The sequence below is a fragment of the Anolis sagrei genome, chromosome Y, assembly GCF_037176765.1.
Source record: "Anolis sagrei isolate rAnoSag1 chromosome Y, rAnoSag1.mat, whole genome shotgun sequence".
NCBI lineage: Eukaryota > Metazoa > Chordata > Lepidosauria > Squamata > Dactyloidae > Anolis > Anolis sagrei.
In genome coordinates this window covers 37105432-37123721 of record NC_090035.1, presented here as the reverse complement: position 1 = coordinate 37123721, position 18290 = coordinate 37105432, and the positions used below count along the sequence as shown (strand labels likewise).

General features: G+C 43.7%; 1 pseudogene; it reads left to right on the top strand.

Annotated features, from left to right (window-relative positions):
- Positions 1-18290, top strand: part of LOC137095596 (mesoderm induction early response protein 2-like) — a 118916-nt pseudogene that overhangs the window by 44012 nt on the left and 56614 nt on the right.

The following is an 18290-nucleotide window of genomic DNA, read 5'->3' as shown; positions in this document are numbered from 1 at the left end:
CGCATCCAAAAGTGCCACCAGGCCTGCCCAGGCCACGCGGGCCGCCCACCCAGCCCGACTGTGGCAAGCCGCACGAAAGCGCTAATGCCGGCCGGGCCGCACCACGTGGTGGCAGCCAGACAAGAGGCCGACCCAGGCCCCACCTGCCAGCTGCAAAGGGGGTAAATGCAGCAGCGGCAAGGCATGAGGCCGACCCAGGCCTCGATCGCCAGCTGCAAGGAGCAAGTGTGGCGGCAGCAAGGCCCAAAGCCGACCCAGGCCACCATCACATGCCGCCATGGTGCAAAGCCGCTCGCAGTGCGTGGCGCTGCCTCCCAGCATCGTCCTGGCCCCGGAGCGACAAAGGGACGATGAGGGGGAAGCGCACGTGGCGGCGCCGCAAAAACACCCAGATAGGGCCCAAGCGGGGTGGGGGGGAGGGCCCCAGGCCCCAGCCTCCCCGCCTGCCCTGAGACAGACCTGAGGTGCTCCTTCCTCGACGACAGTTGCCGGCCAACTGAACCCAGGAGGGCGGGCGAGGCAAAACCTGGCTCCGCCCCCTACCCAAGGTTCCACCGGAAGTGGCTCACTCCCTTCGGGGAAGGGAAGAACCGGCCTTCCCTGCCCGGCTGTGCCGGGCAGGGTAAGCCTTTTGTGCCAAACTCTTTAGACCAAAATTTGTGCCGCCCTGCCGCTGTGTTGTCTTCAAGCCAGCCTCATCCAGTTGTGGCCATCACCCCTCTGGGGGTCTCTGGCCTGGAACTGCCTGTTGTCCCCGACCAGGACACCGCTGCACTGAGAGACACTGACTCTGACTCTGAGCCACCCGAACAACCGCTGGAGGTGAGGACACAACTGTTAATTTACCTGCTGACTTTAACAAATTTGCCGCGTTAGTGAACAGGATGATTAAGGCTTTAGACATCCCCGCCTCCCAACCTCCAGAGCATGTGGAGGACCCGATGTTCCCCTCAGAGAAACAAAACGTGGTCTCCTCCTCAGCCCTTCCCATGTTACCGTACCTTTTGAAATAGGCTAAGGTGGTCAATACGTCCCCCTCGCTGGTGCCTGCTGTCCCTAGACACCTGGATTCTTTGTATAAGATTGATATGTCCACCGCCAGATGGGTCCTAACACCACCCAAAGCAAACACTGTGGTGGCGGAGGTCACCAGGACCAAACGTGCCAAGAATTGCTTAACGACACCACCAGATAGGGAGGGCAGGAAGCTAGATGCACTGGGCAAGAATGCTTACCTCTCTGCTAGCCTTTACACTCGCATGTCGCATTATGCGACTTACATGAGTGGATACCAGACGTTCATCTGGAACCATATGTTGCCCTATATCGAGGCCTTTTCTGCTGATCATCGCCTTCCCAGAGCGTTACAAACTGAGGCCCTCGCGTTGTCCAAGTTACAAAAGGACCTCGCAAAACACACGGCAGAAACAGCTGGCAACCTGTTTGCCACCGCCACATCCATAAGACGGCATGCGTGGCTGCAGGCATCCAACCTCTCCGAGGAAGGGAAGGCCCTGGCTGAGGATCTTCCCTTTCACGAAGAAGGCCTGTTCAGTCCCAACACTGATGACCGTCTCAAGCAAAAGCAGGACATTAGACGATCTGCTTCGAAATTTGGCTACACATGGCAGCCCTACTCGCAGCAAAAGAGCAGGTGGCAGTTGCCTAACCCATCCTATCGGAGACCATTTGGGGGCTCCTACTCAGGCCCCTTTAGAAACAGGTCCGGGGGCCAGTCGAGATTCCAGGGAGGTAAACGAACTCCGTATTTTCAAAAGGCCAGGGCATAGCCCTTCCAAGGGAAGCCCAAGCCCCTGGATGCCTCCAAGAAGCACCTTTGATGCTCCTTGTTTGGACCCCGGGACCGATCCATTCCAAGTTTCACACCCTCCTCAAGTTGACCCACCCTTTAGGGTCCCCTTTCCCCTCTGTTTGGATGTCCCTAATTCGGAAAGCACTTCAGTGCCCCACTTTAGGGACAGGCTTGCCCCGTTCTACTATGAGTGGGCTGACATCACATCCAATGCTTGGGTTTTGTCCATTGTTTTTGGGGGATACTCTATTGAGTTTGAGGATCTCCCTAGGGTTGGTCACGTTCGGGATACTCCGTTCTCACCGCAACTGATGCAAGAGATTGATATGCTATTGAAAAAAGGGATGGTTTCCCTTGTTGACCCTGCAGTTGCCCCCTTTTGCTTCTTTTCACACAATTTCCTAGTTACTAAAAGAGGCGGTGGGCTGCAACCCTTCCTAGATCTCAGGGTGCTAAATAAACATATCAAGCCCAAAAGATTTCGCATGGTGACTCTTGCTTGATTAACCCCTTTACTGGCGGACAGTGTCTGGTTTGTTACGGTCGACCTTAAGGATACTTATTTCCACAACTCCATTGCCCCACATCACCGTAGGTTCCTTTCGTTTAGAGTCAATGGTGAGACATACTGCTTCAACGTGTTGCCCTTCGTTCTTTCCACGGCTCCATGGGTCTTGGGCAAGTGTATTGCCGTGGTAGCGGCCTACCTTAGAACTGGGGGGGGGGGTCACAATTTACCCTTATATTGACGACTGGTTTATAGTCGCCAGGTCTCGCCACCAACTCCAAATGCATATTTCCATGGTTTTGTCTCTTCTCCAGTCCCTGGGCCTCGTTCTCAACTGGGAGAAGTCTATTCTGGTGCCGACACAGCGTATCCAGTTCATCGGAACGCTCCTGGACTCCGTCTCCGAGAAGGCCTTCCTCCTGGGGGACTGATTTGCCAACCTCCAGGAGCTAGCCGCACAGGTCTCAATGGCTCCCCACATGTCAGGAAAACTGCTCCAGGTTCTACTGGGGCACATGGCTTTGACCACGTCAGTCATCCTTCACGCCAGGCTGCACATGCGACCTCTACAATCCTGGTTCCTGTCCAATTTCAACCCATTGTTGGACAGCCCATCACTCCGATGGTGGCTGGACCCTACATGGGTGTGCTCGGGACTATCATTCCACATCCCGTCAGCCACAAGAAACATTACCACGGACTCATCCCTTACTGGGCGGCGGGCACACTCCCAAAGGCTGGTCGCACATGGCATCTGGACAAAATACGAAAGCACACTTCACATAAATGTCCTAGAACTCATGGCCGTCGAAAAGGCACTGATGTCCTTAGAAAGCGTAATAATAGGCCAGGTAATCCTCACCGACAACACCACGGTGATGTATTACCTCACCAAGCAAGGGGGCACACATTCACAGACCCTCTTGGCCCTGTCCATCCAGATATGGGAGTGGTATATATGCAGGGGAATCCACCTACTGGTGATGCACGTACCGGGAGATCAGAACGTGTTAGCGTACTCTCTCAGCCGGAACTCTTTAGCACACCACGAATGGTCCCTCAACTGGGAGGAGACTCTGAGACTTTTCCTTGTGTGGGGGACCCCAGAAATAGACTTGTTCGCGATGAGGTCCAATTCCAAGTGTCCCCTCTTCTGTGGAAGGACACACGCCTCCCCAGAGACCGGGTGTCTGGGAGATGCCTTCCTACACACATGGACGAGCGAGACAACGTATGCCTTCCCTCCGTTTCCCCTTCTCTTGTGGGTTGTGGCAAAGGTCCAGAGGGACAACGCCCATTGTATCCTGGTGGCCCCCTGGTGGCTGAGACAACCATGGTTTTCTCTCCTCAATCACCTGGCACGGGGGATCTTTGTATGCCTCCCGCCCAGGGCAGACCTGCTAACATTCCAACAGGACCCACAAGAGTTACACAAACTGAAGCTGACTGCTTGGCGAATCCTGCCCTCGACTCAATCCCCTTCTCCAGACTGTCACATTCAGTGTTGAACAGTATTGAGGAGGTGCACAGATCTTCCACTAAACTGTCTTACCTCTACAAGTGGTCCCGGTTTTGTTCCTTCGCAAGTAATCATGGGGTGGACCCCGACATGGCTCCGATTCCCTTTGTCTTAGAATTTTTGGTATCCTTTTCAGATGCGGGCCTGGCATGCCCCTCTCTGAAATGTTATTTGTCCGCCATCTCCTGGTTTAGGCGAAAGTCCGGCTTGGCTTCATGCTTTTCAGACCCCCTAGTCAAGACTTTCTTAAGGGGACTCATGAACATTAGACCTCCCATGGCTCCCATTGCCCCATTGTGGAGTTTGGAACTGGTGTTAAACATTCTAATGAAACCTCCCTTCGAACCCCTAGCTACTGTTAGCCTTTCCCATCTTTCTTGGAAGACCGCCTTTTTGGTGGCGGTTGCTTCGGCCAGACAAGCTAGTGAGTTGTGCGCCCTTAGGGCAAACCCGCCATATCTCAAATTTCATAGAGATAAAGCTGTTCTGAGGACTGATATAGCTTTTTTACCGAAAGTGTCCACATGATTCCACATTTCCCAAGATCTGGTCTTTCCCTCCTTCTTTCAAGACCCTATGACTCCCTTGGAAAAGAATTTGCATTTGCTTGATGTTCGGAGGGCTCTTGCCTTCTATGTAAATAGAACCGCTTCCTTTAGGAAAAACCCCAGGTTATTTGTTAAATATTGCACTGATGTTTTAGGTTTACCTGTTTCCTCACAGAGGCTGTCCTCCTGGATTGTGTCTATAATACAGCTCTCCTACCGTATAGCTGGCAAGGAGTTACCTCTCCTCGTCAGGGGACACTCTATGAGGTTGATCTCCATGACATCCGCTTACTAGAGGGGCGTCCCGCTGGATGTCATCTGCCTGGCGGCCATCTGGTCCTCACCTCTCTCCTTTGTCACCCATTACAAGTTGGATGTCGCCTCAAGGAGGGATGCACAATTTGGCAGAGCAGTCCTGTTTTCAGCGGTGGCATGACGCCCACCATCCCAGGTTAGTAGCTCGCTAATCTACCAAATGTCTGATTCACAGCGACTACGACAGGAAATTATAAGTTGCTTACCTGTAACTGTAGTTTCCTGAGTAGTCACCTGTGAATTCATACATACCCGCCCATCCTTCCCTCGAGTTCATGCCACGCCTCTAGCTGCTTTGCGGCGGAAGAGAACTGTCGGTTAGCCCCGCCCATGGGCTACTTATACTCGGGGAAGATGGGCAGGGCTAGCTGGGCCTAAAAATGTCTGTTTTATTTCTAGAAGGTTCTGAAAGCTGTACTGTGCAGGCGCAGAGATACCAAACGTACGAATTCACAGGTGACTACTCAGGAAACTACAGTTACAGGTAAGCAACTTATAATTACATTCTGTCCTTCTCCTCTAGGGGATTCAGAATGGATTAGAGCATTTACATACATTGGCAAACATTCAGTGCCTTTACAATCATATACATTGAGACACACAAAGGCAGAGGCTTCTCCTTTCATTTCTGGCTTCTGGAGGCGGTGCTCATCCCTGGCTCTGGGGAGGTGCTTTGTTAGAAACAGCTATTTTTCAAGGCTTCACTATTTGCTAACCTGTGTTGTATGTATATATTGATGTGCCAGTTTGACTGACCTCTTTGATGTGGGAGGGGCTGCAGACATGTGATTGTACTGAGCATGTTCAGACTCAAGACTCCCATTTTGTCATCAGTATGTGTTTGGACTTCAGTGTTAGCAGTTTGCTTTAGACCTCAGTGGAGATGGATGTAGTATGCTTTTGGACTTCAATAGAAGCAAATGTCTTTTGCACTTATGCAGGAACAGTTTACTATATGTTTGCTTTGAGAAGCAGTTAGTACAGTTATACAGTTTGAACTTTTGTAAGATGTATACTTAAAGACCTTGGACTATTGATTAAGAGCTGTAACTGAACTGTAATAAGAAATGTGCTTGTATGCTAAATTAATGCATGTTTGTGAGTAAACAAGATATGTAACTTTTTTTAAAAAAAGACTTGGTTTGTTGACCCTGAGTGAAGATTTTAAACTAAGAGGTTTCAAGGGAGAATATATATTTTGGGCAACTACAACATCAGCTTCAAAAAAAACATTTTCAAAACTCTGCTAGCTAAGTATATGTTTTTGTGCAGTAGCATGCCTTTGTCTGTGGCAGTTCAAAGACATGGTTTATCAGTTTAACAACTGATTTACCTGTGTGCCATTACATACATACTTGTGAATATCACTTTTTCAATGGGTTGACATCAAACAAGGTCATGCCTTTCCTTGACTAGTGGTTATCAAAAGGTGATCTCCAGATGTTCATGGAGATTCACATTTGCCAAATATATGACATCATTTTTCCTCTTCAAAAAAGTTATGAATGCCATTTTTCCAAAACTTTCTCCATTTCCAAACTGATGGTTGCCTGTGTTGTCACCTCCTTCTTGTATGGCCAGCAAGATTGCTTGGAGCATTTGTTTGCCTTTTCCCTCTGAAGAAGTACCTATTTATCAAGCATGTTTTTGAACTGCTAGGTTGGCAGGAAGTGGAGCTGATAGATGGGAGCTCACATCGTCTCACAGTTTTGGACTGCCACCCTTCAGGTCAGCAGTTCACCCAACTTTCAGGTCAGCAGTTCAGTAGTGTAGTTAGTTGCTGGACATTTTATTATCGATGCTAACATCCAAGTTGGCTCTTATGTGAGAGAGTTTATCTGTGAAATCATCATTAAAGGCATCATGGTGCACTACCGAAGTTTCTGGGAAGAGGTCTGGAGTGGGGAGGCCTGCATCAAATCTCACCTCACTCTGAAAAGCTCAACTGGATGTCACTCTCCAATGCAATGTGTACAGGAAACTTTATTTGTTGAATGTAATGTGACCATATAGGAATGAAGATGTCCTCATTGCTGGCTATATGAGCTGTCAGAATTTAAGAGACCATTCAAGACCTATCTCTTCTGGCAGGCCTAGTCAGTCAATTTAACTATATGTTTTAATCTCATGCCATGTGTTCATTAAATTTTCATCTTTTTTCTGTGTACTTACATATACACGCAGTCCCTGTGTTACAAGCACCCGACTTATAAATGACTCATAGTTAAGAACAGGGATGAGACGGCAGGAAGTGAGAGAAATCTACCTCTGGGAAGGAAGAAAAAGTTACTCCTGGAAGAGTTATTATCAGGGGGAAAAGATGTCTTTCCTGAAGTTTTATCACCAATCCTTGTTTCCACAATAAGTTTTTTTTTCAAAATCCAGTTATCACAGGGACAGAGAGGGAGGTGATTTTTTTTCTGAATAGAGACAAAACAGACTGCATATATATTTTGTAGAAATATTTTTAATATATGTATATTTTATTATGTTTGTGGTTATGTGTTTTTAGCTATGGTGTAACCTCAAGGCACAAGGAGAGTCAGGAAAAAATACAATTACTATTATTACTGCTACTACTACTACTATTGCATGAGCCCCCTGACATACACATGCCTAGAAAAGATAATGGGACTCCGAAGGATTATATAGTAGAGAAATTTAATATTTTTTCTAGATTCAGATCATTTCTAGCCTATTCCAACTCCTATGGCGTTTGCTCCTCTCCCTTTTTCAGAACACGGAAATGCCCTTTGAGGAACTGCTGGTGCTCTATGGCTATGAGGCCTCTCACCCCATTTCTTCTGAGCAGGAGAGTGAGAATAATTATGCTGCCCGAAACCTCCCGGACATGACCTTGGACAAGGTACATGATCAGTATGATAGCAAATCAATGTTGACAAAGCTGGCTGAACAGGCTGTTTTTAACCTTTTTATGAAATACAACTGAAGCATCTTTTGCAAACACCACACAACATATTTGTGTAAATGTCTACAACAGCCACTAGGTGGCATTATGGAAATTTTTCCTGTTGCCAAATTTTTCATGAACACAAAATTTATGAACCTTATTGGTATATGTTTTTATTTTATAAGTTTTTATTATGCTTTTCAAAGAAAAAGAAGGGGATGGGGGTTGTGGAGCTCTGATTAGTACCGTATATTCCAGCATATAAGATGACTGGGCCTATAAGACAACCCCCCCAACTTTTCCAGTTAAAATATAGAATTTGGGATATACTCGCCGTATAAGACCACCCCTCTTCCAATGCACACCAAATAACTTTTTTTTAAAAAAAATCAGATTTGAATTCAATATGGTAATTTTAATTCAAATGCTTATGACATTCAGGTTCCTATGAGAGGGACATTGTACCTTATATTTACATTACAGTTGCTCTTCCTCTCTTGAATTTCATTTACACTCTGGGTTCTTTACATTATGCTGGCAATAAGTTAAAATAAACAGTTGCATTAAATAATTCTCATTTACAACAATTAAAAAACCAGCTGAGGTAAAGTGTCATATCAGTTCCCTTTTGCCTTCTTGCAGGCTTCTCCTATTGACGCTGCCTAAAACATCATTGGCCTTTTCAGCTGCAGCATCACACTATTGGCTCATGGTCGACGAAGATTCCTTTCATAGAATCCTAAAGTTGGGAGGGACCTCCAAAGGTCATTTAGTCCAACCCCCTTCATTCTGCTTTCTTGCAGAGAAAACACAATCAAAGTACTCTCGACAAGCCTTAATATTAATATTAATAATAATAGAGTTGTAAGGGAGCTCTAATGGCCATCTCGTCCAACCCCCTTCATTCTGCCATCATGTAGGGAAAGTACAATCAAAGCACCCCTGACGGATGGCCATCCAACCTGCATAATAATAATAATAATAATAATAATAATAATAATAATAATAGAATTGGAAGGGAGCTCTAAAGGCCATCTAGTCAAACCCCCTTGGTTCTTCCTTCATGTAGGGCAGTGTTTCTCAACCTTCCTAATGTGGTGACCCCTTAATACAGTTCCTCATGTTGTGGTGACCCCTAACCATATTATTATTTTTATTGCTACTTCATAACTGTAATTTAGCTACTGTTATGAACAGTTATGTAAATATCTAATATGCAGAATGTGTTTTCATTCACTGGACCACATTTGGCACAAATACCCGATATGCCCAAATTTGAAGACTGGTGGGGTTGGGGAGGATTGATTTTGTCATTTGGGAGTTGTAGTAGCTGGGATTTATAGTTCACCTACAATCAAAGAGCATTCTGAACTCTACCAATGATGGAATTGAACCAAACTTGACACAGAGAGTTACCAAAACCAAAAGAAAATACTGGAAAGGTTTGGTGGGCCCAGATCTTGAGTTTTGGAGTTGTAGTTCACCTATATTCAGAGAGAACTGTGGGCTCAAACAATGATGGACCAAACTTGGCATGAATACTCAATATGCCCAAATGTGAACACTGGTGGAGTCTGGGGAAAATAGACCTTGATATTTGGGAGTTGTAGTTGCTGGGCCATATAGTTCACCTACAACCAAAGAGCATTCTGAACCCCTCCAACGATAGAATTGGGCCAAACTTCCCACACAGAAGCCCCATGACCAACAGAAAATACTGTGTTTTCTGATGGTCTTTGTTGACCCCTCGGACACCCCCTCATGACCCCCCCCCAGGGATCCCAACCCCCAGGTTGAGAAATGCTGATGTAGGGAAAGCACCCCCAACATATTTATTTATTTATTTACTTTACTTTACTTTACTTATATACCGCTGATCTCAGCCCGAAGGCGAATATTAATATTAACATTGATAGTAATAATAAATAATAATAATAATTGGAAGGGAGCTCTAAAGGCCAGCCTTAATATTAACATTGATAGTAATAATAAATAATAATAATAATTGCAAGGGAGCTCTAAAGGCCATGTAGCCCAACCCCCTTCATTCTTCTTCATACAGTGAAAGCACAATCAAAACAGATGGCCATCTAGCCTTAATAATAATAATAATAATAATAGTAATAGTAATAGAATTGGAAGGGAGCTCTAAAGACCATCTGGTAAAACCCCTTTAATTCCACCTTCATGCAAGAAAAGCACAATAAAAGCCCCCTTGAGAGATGGCCATCCAGCCTTTATATCAATAATAATAATAATAATAATAATAATAATAATAATAATAATAATGTTGGAAGGGAATTCTAAAGGACATCTAGACAAACCTCATTCCTTCTGCCTTTATGTAGGGAAAGTGTAACCAAAGCACCCCTGACAGATGGCCATTCAGGCTTAACACTACTACTACTAATAATAAGAAAAAGAATAGAGTTGGAAGGGGGCTCTAAAGGCCATGTAGTCCAACCCCCCTTCTGTCTTCATGGAACAAAAGCAAAAGGTATGGTACCTCCTGGGCCTGGAAGTCAGTCAGTTAGTCACACTGCCTCCCTCCTTCCTGGGCCCAGTTGGGGCCAACAGAGTGTCTGGCCCCACCACACTGCTCCTAGGGGCCAGTCGATCTCACTGAAAGCTTTGCCGGGAGCAGCAGGGGAGGGTTCGCTCGCTCATCAGCTGTGGAGGCAGGCTGCTGGGAGCGGAGATTCTCCTCTGCCTCGGTTGTGTGCTCTGCTCGTTGCTTATGCCAGCGCAGGCCTCTGCAGGCCAGCACAGGCCTACAGAGGCCTGCACTGGTGAAAGCAGCAAGCGAACAACGCAGCCGAGGCAGCAGAAGAGAATCTCCTCTCCCAGCAGCCTGCCTGACTGACTTTTAGGGCTGCGCAGGCCAGCACTAGCTGCTAAGGCCTGCGCTGGCCTCCGCAGCTGATGAGCAAGCGAGCCCTCCCCTGCTGCTCCCGGCAAAGCTTTCAGTGAGATCGACTGGCCTCCAGGAGCAGCGCAGTGGGGCCAGACGCTCCGTTGGCCCCAATTGGGCCCAGGAAGGAGGGAGGCAGCATGAAAAATTATTATTATTATTTTATTATTAACTTTATTTGTACCCCGCTAGCATCTCCCGCAGGACTCGATGCGGCCCTCCGGCCTCCTCATGCTGCCTCTTTCCTCGCTGGGCCCAACTGGGGCCCAATGGAGCATCTGGCCCACACTTTGCTGCTCCTGGAGGCCAGAGTCGATCTCACTCGAAGCCTTGTTGGGAGCAGCAGGGGCGAACACTCTCTCCAGAGGCAACTGTACTGGATGCGGCAGGTGGGAGCACTCGCCAGCCACTTCACATGGCTGAAGGCTGGAAAGGGAGGGCCGAGGTGGTCTCGCCAGAAGCGACAGCGGGTGCACTTGCAAGCCACTTCACCTTCCAGACTGAAGGCGAAGTCAAGGCTCGCCTGCAGGCTCCGCTGCTGCTGCCATACATCATCGTCCTGGTATATCCGGAAGACAAGACGACCCCCAACTTTTGAAAGGGTTTTCAAGGTTTAAAAAGTCGTCTTGTAGCCCGGTTTTTACGGTAGATTAGAACTATGTAAATGTACACTAAATTACCGAGGAAGAGAAAGGCGATTAAGAGGGAAGAGAAGCCTTATATTTATTATCATTATTAAATTTATATCTTCAACACATAAATAAATAAATAAACAAACAAGCTCAAGTACTATTATATACATCGTCTAAAGTTTTGAAAGTTCCAAATTTCCTCTATAACAGAAAAGAACACACTCTTGTCATCTAACGTCAAAATTGGTACTCATGTTTCCCATACTATCACATGTTCTTCCTGTCCTCTTTTCCAGTTCTTTATATGTATTTTATCTAATTTGTATGTTTCTATAATGATGTATTTTGTTTATGTATTTTATTGTACACTAACTTGGGTATCCAGCATTGCCCGAGTTATTAAAATAAGTATTTTTTATTGTACAAATGCATAAGGTTGTGGGTGAACTACAACTCACATCATGCCAGGTTACCACCCTGAAACTCCATCAATACTTAAAGTTTGTCATGTTAGGCAAGTTTGCTCTAGATGCATCATCAGTATGTTCTCTGGTTGCAGGATGAATTACAACAGTCACTATGGCAGGTCAGCCCCATCAAACCCCTCTTGTATTTTCAATGCATCATAGATTCCAGGCCATCATTGGTGGGGTCAAGAGTGCTCTTTGATTCCAGGTGAACCAGGCAAAGGCAAACTTTGGCCCCCCAGGTCTTTTGGACTTTAAATCACACAATTCCTAACACCTGGAAGGAAGGCCTAAGTTTGCCCATGCCTGCTTGATACAGTAGTAAAAGAGGCGACTGTTTCATCAGATTAATTTTTTGTGTCAGAAGCAAATTGAGAATACAGTTATAATATATTTAAAAACACAACCAACGTTTTTTAAAAACTTGGCATTATGCTAAATGTTCTTTGACCAGAGGCTGGCCGCTTGGAGTGCCTCTGGTGTCACTGTGAGAAGGTCCTCCATTGTGCAAGTGGCAGGGCCAGACTGCATTGTAATAGGTGGTCTGTAGTTAGCTCTTCTCCACACTTGCACTTTGTAGACTCCACTTTGTAGCCCCATTTCTTAAGGTTAGCTTTGAATCCTGTGGTGTAAGAGCACAGTCAGTTCAGTGCCTTCTAAGTGGTCTAGTCTTCTGTCTGCCAAATAGGGAGTCTCTCAATGGTCTAAGCCACTGATTGAGGTTCTGGGTTTTAGCCTCCCACTTTTGGGTTCTCACATGCTGAGATGTTCCTGTGAATATCTCTTTAGATATTAGGAAGCTATTTTTTTTATTTAAAACATTGGCATGCTGGCTGATAGCCAAACAGAGGATGCTACTTCCCAACAGATTTCAGGTGCAAATCTGGCTAAAAACTATAATTTCTCCAGCAGTGTTGGACGTAGACATGTGATAATGTGGCATGTCTCATTAAGAGCCACATCCACTGTTTAACATGGTGAGATGTATTCCACACTGGACATGCGTTTTCAGCAGCAGAGTAGCAAAGCACAAGGGCAGGTGTCTTCACTATGTCTGGTTGCGATCCCCAGGTTATGCCAGTCAGCTTTCCTATGAAGTTATTTCTAACACCCACATTTTCCTTGATATTCAAGCAGTGTTTTTTATAATTCAGAGCACGGTCCAGAGTGACCCCCAAGGTTTTTGGTGTGCTGCAATGCTCCAGTGGGATTCCTTCCCTGGTCAGCTTCACAGCTTGGGATGCTTGCCTATTCTTTTTTTATTGAGTTTTATTATTACAATAGTAAAAAAGACAAGACCAGACAAGACAGGAACGTCAAACATAGCAATAGACATACAAGGACACATCCATAGACCTCACTGACTAGCATTGACACACTAACACAACGCGTTGACTATAGATACATTAAAAGAAAAGGAAAAGCCCGCAATGGCAGCAGACCTCCACCTCTCTCCTCTACGGTATTTCAGTGACATTTTCTGTTTTTATATAAATATATAACCTTTATTTTCTTTCTTCTTCTTGTAGTGCCCTATCTTATTTATCTACTATCTCATATTAAATGATGTAAAGTAATACATAGATATTTGTTCATAGTTACAACAATAAATCTTTATATTCTCAATTATCTATATAATATACGATCTTACTCCTCGACATGCATGAGCAGTCTGTTTCTTACATTTCTACGCTTTCTACATTCTTCCATTTGTTTAAACTGCTCCTATTTTCAATTCTAAACCATAGTCTCCTCCCTGGGTACTGTTCCCTAGTTCTTGTGATTGGGTGTTAAACTGTTAATAACTTTATCTTCTTTTCATTAAGCCATTCCTTGACCGGGGTCCAATTTGTTGGAGTTACAGGCATATTATGCGAAGCTGACAGGATATACGTTAGGTGGTCCACATTCATTTTCTCTCTTGTTTTCTCTATCCATTCTTCCTCCGATGGTATCGTCTTTTGTCGCCAAACCTTGGCCAGTAACAGGCGGGCCGCCATTATTAGGTATACAAACAATTTGTCCGTCTCTTTGTCCCATGCCTCTTCTGTTAAGCCTAACAGAAAGCATTCTGGTTTTAAGGGAATACTTTTCTTTAATATTCTTTGACACCTCTCTTGGATTAATTTCCAGAACGATCTTATCCTCTTACAGGACCACCACATGTGTCGATAAGTCCCCTCTTCTTCCCCGCACTTCCAGCATTTATTGCACATATGTTTGGAAAACTTTGCTATTATGGCCGGTGTTAAATACCACTGATGAGTCATTTTCACCCAATGTTCTTTAATATAGTAGGAGTAGGAATTATTTGTTTTTCTATTCCATATTGTGCTCCACTCATCTAATGATATAGATCTCCCTATTAACCTTGCCCACTTGATCATATATTCTTTGATCCGTTCTTCCTCCGTGGACCATTCGAGTAATAGCTTATATGCTTTTGTAATGTACTTTCTGGGGCTGTCCAGGAGCCTATCCCAACCTGTTGGATTATCTATGAAGCCTATTTGACTGTCTTTCCTGAAATATTCCTTCAGCTGCCAATGTTGAAGCCAAGTCATGTTATTATACTGTTCTTTCAGTTCTTCCTGTGATTTTATCCTAATTTCCTTTCTTTCCCTGAGCAACAGGTTTTTGTATGTTGGCCATGAGCCCCACCCCAGTTCCTTCCTTTGGTGGGCTTCAAGGGGGGATACCCAGAGTGGCGTTTTGGGGTATATCCTTCCTTTATACTGATCCCATACTTTTAGAAGAGCCGACCAGATAAAATGATTTCGAAAGTTTTTTTCCACTTTTGCTTTACTGTGCCATAAGTAGGCATGCCACCCAGTTCTTAAATCGTGGCCTTCTAATATTAGTAATTTTTAGTTTTTTAATAATATCCAGTCTTTAATCCATTCCATGCAGCTTGCTTCAAAGTATAATTTTAAATTTGGCAAGCCCAGACCTCCTCTTTTTCTTTCATCTCAAATTTGTAAAATTAATTCTGTTGTTCCAGACAAATCTCGAGATATCCCTATGCCAATCTATAAATAACTGTTTCTTTCGAATTATAAGGAGATTTTGAAATAAATGTAACATCTTTGGAAGTATGTTTGATTTAACTACTGATATTCTACCCAGTAGGGATAGTTTTATGTACTGCCAGTCTTTCAGGACTTTCTTTATTTCTCTCCATTTAACCTCATAATTATTTTTTAGGAGTTGAGAGTTTTTTGCTGTTATATATATACCGAGATATTTAATTTTGGGTGTTGTTTGCAGGCCCGAAAGTTCTGTCAACTTCTCCTTCCTTTCCTTAGAGATGTTTTTAGTAAGTATATTAGATTTTAACTTGTTAATTTTGAAGCCTGAGACTTTACCAAATTCTTCTATCTTCTCCACCCACAACTTGATGTTATTTAGGGGATCTTGTATCGTACAAATTAAGTCGTCGGCGAACGCTCTTAGTTTGTAGGATTCTTTCTGGATGGTCACCCCTTTCAATCTGGTGTCTTCCCTAATCCCATTTAGTAATATTTCCAGTGCCAAAATAAAGATTAGGGGCGATAAGGGGCAGCCCTGTCTCGTGCTCTTTTCTATATCCAGATTTTCTGAGTCCTGTCTGTTCACCCTTATTGAAGCTTTTTGGTCTACATAGATGGCTTCTACGGCATTCAGGAATTTGAATCCGACATCCATTTCTTTGAGTATTGATTTGAAAAAGGCCCAGTGGAGGTTGTCGAATGCCTTTTCCGCATCGACAGATAGAATTGCCAGTTCCTTTTGAGGGTGACCTTCATAATATTCTATGATGTCCAGGATGTTTCTGACATTATCTTTCATTTTCCTATTTGGCAGGAACCCTGTCTGCTCCTCTTTTATCCATGATGTTAAGAACCCTTTTAGTTGGTCTGCTAGAATTGTTGCGAAGATTTTATAATCGCTGTTTAAAAGCGAGATCGGCCTATAGTTTTTAACGCTGAGAGGGTTCGTGCCTTCTTTATGTATCATAACTATATTAGCCTCCTTCCAGGAGTCAGGCATGTTTCCAGATTTTAATATTTCATTCATTACTGTGCTAAGGTGTGGTATTATGATCTCTTTTAGTTTTCTATAGTATACCATGGACAGTCCATCGGGTCCTGGGGCTTTCCTGGTGTCCAGTCTCTTTATTGCACTCTCTATCTCTTCTATTGTAATATCTTTATTTAAGGCTTCTCTCTGGAGTTCTGACAATCTTATTAAGTTTTGTTTCCCTAGGTATTAATTGATTTTTTTCTCTACTTATCAAGTCTTTGTTGTATAATTTCTTATAGTATTTATGGAACTGAGCTATAATTTCCTCATTTTTAGTGTATATCTTGTCTTCCTCTATAATTTGGGTGATGTTCTGTTCGCATTTTTTCCTTTTAATTCTCCTCGGCAACCATTTCCCCGCTTTATTAGCATTTTGGAAATGGTCCTGCTTCACGAATAGCAAATTTCGAGCCATTTGGTCAAGTTCTAGATGTTCTTTTTGCTTATTCAGTAAATGTAGTTCTAGTTTGATTTTCTCATCCTTTGGGTGTTTTTAAAATTTTCTCTCAAACTCCTCTATTTTGTCGTTTATCTCTTTCTCCTTCTGCATCTTTTGTTTATATTTCCTACTGTTTTGTTGAATAAACATACCTCTCATATAGGCCTTGCTTGTATCCCATAGGGTTTCTTTTGCAATATTATCAGTATTGTTTAGTTTGAAAAAATCAGTATCTCCAAATTACTCTTGATGTCTTCCTCAGATCTCAGTAGGTTTTCACTTAGTCTCCATTTTTTCCTAATGTTTTTGTGGTTTATGGCCAATTCTATTGGGCAGTGGTCAGAATGGTATCGCGGTAAGATTTGTATTTTGTTGACCCTCCCTATGTGTCCTTGTGGCCCATACCATATCGATTCTAGTCCATCTTTTGTGCCTGTCAGAGTAGAATGTATAGTCCCTTTCGTTTTTATTATGGGTTCTCCAGACATCTTGTAGTCCAAGGTCAGCTTGCATCCTAAAAAAGCTATCTGGTAATTTCCCTCCTCTTTCTTTTTTCCTCTCTTTCTCTCTTGGGCGTTTGTCCATATTGGTATCTATAATGCCGTTGAAATCCCCCAGCAGAATAAGATACTCCTGCTCCATTAAAAAATTCTTACATTTATTTACAAATTTGATGTTCGTCCTGTTTGGGGCATATACATTACAGAACAACCCTTTCCACCCCCCTCTTTCCACAATCACCCCTATCATTCTACCCTCTGTGTCCTTAAATACCTGCCTAGCTGTTATTGACTCTTTAACATAAATCGCAACTCCTCTTTTTTTTTCAGCTGCTGATGAGTAGAATATTTTTAACCCCTTTTGGGTAAGATGCGCCACATGTCTCTGGGATATGTGCGTTTCTTGGAGCGATATTATGTCATAGTTTCCTTTCTTGATATAGGTAAAGACCTTCCTTCTCTTGTTGGGGGAGTTCAAGCCATTGGTGTTGTTAGATATACATTTAAGATTCCACTCCATCGTTAATTACTTCTTTGTTTTCCTCTTTGTTTCTTGCCTCCTTTGCATCCGGTTCCCACTCCGTCAGCTCCTTTACGTATGATGTACCTCCCGGTGATGTTAGTCTTGCTCGTTTGAGTCCTTGTTTTTGTCCTTTAGAAGGTTGGTCGTCTATTTCCCTTTTTAGCCTCTTATAAAAGTCTTGCGCTTTTTCTTCCAATGTCAACCAATACCATTCTCCTTTGTATGTAACCATTATCCCTTCCGTTCTTTCTCATCGGAATCTTATGTTTAATTGTTTCAGTTCTTCTGTCAGGAATAGGTATTTTTTCCTTTTTTGTAGGGCGGTTTGTGGGATCTCCTTCAAAATAGCAATCTTTCTACCCTTATAAGATGTTTGGCTCAAGTTGTTCCTTTTGAGAATTCCATCTCCAATCGACTTCTTAGTAAGATGTACTATGACGTCTCGTTCCACTTTGTTCCTCTTTGCATAGTTAGTCGAAATGCGGTACACGCGGTCAATCTGATTTTCCATTTCTTCCTTTGGGCGCTCTATCAGATTCGCTGTTAGATCAATCACTATTTGTCTTATGTCTTCTTTTGGATCCTCTGCTATATTTCTATATCTTAACTGGAGTTCAAGTTCATTGGCTTCCAGTTTTTCTTGTTGTCGTTCTAGTCTCAGACTCTTTTCTGTCAGCTCATCTAGGCTTTTCTCGCATTGTTCCTGTTTGCGTGACATTTCCTGCTTTTCTGTCTTCAGATCTTTCATATCCTGTTGGAACATTTGTATTTCCTTTTTCATCGTGTTCAGTTCCTATGTCATCTCTTTTCGCATTTTCTGTAGTTCCTTTTGATGAGCATCCTGTTTTTCTGACAGTTTTTTCAGGTCCTCCTGGTGAACATCTTGTTTTGCTGAAATTCCTTGTATCTCCTTTAGAATTTCTTTCATGATTGATTCTTCCGAAATTGAGCCCTTTTTATTTGTGGCCGCTGTTAAAGAGGTTAATTTCTTATCCCCCTCTTTATCCTTTTCTCCTTTGTCTCCTTTGTCTCCTTTATTTTTTGGTGTAGCCATCTTTAGCTTCCTTAGCTTTAAGATCCCAGTCAGGTTTAGTCCCCTTGGCATCTTATTTCTTCTTCCTTGTTTCTTCCTCTTCTCCCAC